The following is a 1,261-nucleotide window of genomic DNA, read 5'->3' as shown; positions in this document are numbered from 1 at the left end:
GCACAATCTGCTGAAAATCTTCATGCTAGAAAAATGCCAGAACACACCGAGTGCTTTGCAGCTTTCAGCCTACACGATGGTGTAGCTGCAGACCAGTCGGGTTGAACCTTGTCCACCACTAAGAGTTCCTACAATGGACACGCTAGCGTCAGAAATGGATGAAAGGACTTGCTCTGATGAATCGCGTTTTCTTTTACATCAAGTCATTTACCAGCAGAAGAGAGGTGCACTAATAGAAGAAGCACGCTGGCAGGAGTAGGGGGATGTTTTGTGCGATTTTCTGCTGGGAAACCTTGAGTCCTGCATTGACGCGGACGTTACTTTGCCATGTGCCTAAACATTGCTGTAGAACACATACGCGCCCTCAAGGCAGCGATATTCTCTGACGGCCTCTTTCGGCAGGATAATGTGTTCTGCTACACTGCAAGCAACATTCAGGAAAGTTTTGAGGACGATGACAAAGAGATCAATGTGTTGATTCAGCCTCTAAATTCCCCCAAATCTCAGTCTGATTGAGCACAAGAGTGAGGGGGGGCTTGTGGTTTTGAACATACTGTGTTCCTGCTATGATAATACGCCAAACAAGGTCAAGCAGGTTAGCAAGGTGATGCAGAACAGAACCATTGCCATCAGCAGAACCAGGTTGCACTTCCACACTCCATCTCCCAGAAGCTCCAGGTGTTCCTCTTCATTATCTCCGTTCAAGTTTGCCGTCTGATTTAAGGACCCGCAGGAAGCCATGTCGACCTGTTTTATGAAACTTGCTACATGCAATCTGAGACTTGCAACGCGACATCATGTTTTCTTGTCTTTATTTTGACACCTTTCACTCATCAGTTAGAAAAAAACATACTGGTGGGGCCTTGCAAGAGAGCAGAAGTGAGACTCCTAAACATGTCTGCAATGTGAATGACAACCGTTTGTTAAGCTGGATGTTGGCAGAAACTGTGATCTGCATGTAAGCAGTGCTCTTAAATCGCTTCAGTGAAACAAACCCCAGGAGCACAGAGGGACACATTTTGGATCGGCGCCATCTTCATTAGCTCCATGGTCACATCAGTGACCATCCAGATGTCTTCGCCAGGGTCACCCTCCATCTGCCTGCTGCCTCCTCGTGTCTCGCTGCATTTCCTACAATGTCATGTTCAGGTTTAAAACACTGCTGCTGCTTCTTGTCTCACTGTCAGTTGCCTGTCTCATGAGATGAGGGTTTGTTTGTCTCTGAGAGAGTTTGACTTCCTAGTTTATGAGAATGTATTTT

The sequence above is a fragment of the Stegastes partitus genome, unplaced genomic scaffold (genome assembly GCF_000690725.1).
Source record: "Stegastes partitus isolate 25-593 unplaced genomic scaffold, Stegastes_partitus-1.0.2 Scaffold425, whole genome shotgun sequence".
NCBI lineage: Eukaryota > Metazoa > Chordata > Actinopteri > Pomacentridae > Stegastes > Stegastes partitus.
This window is presented reverse-complemented; position numbering follows the sequence as displayed.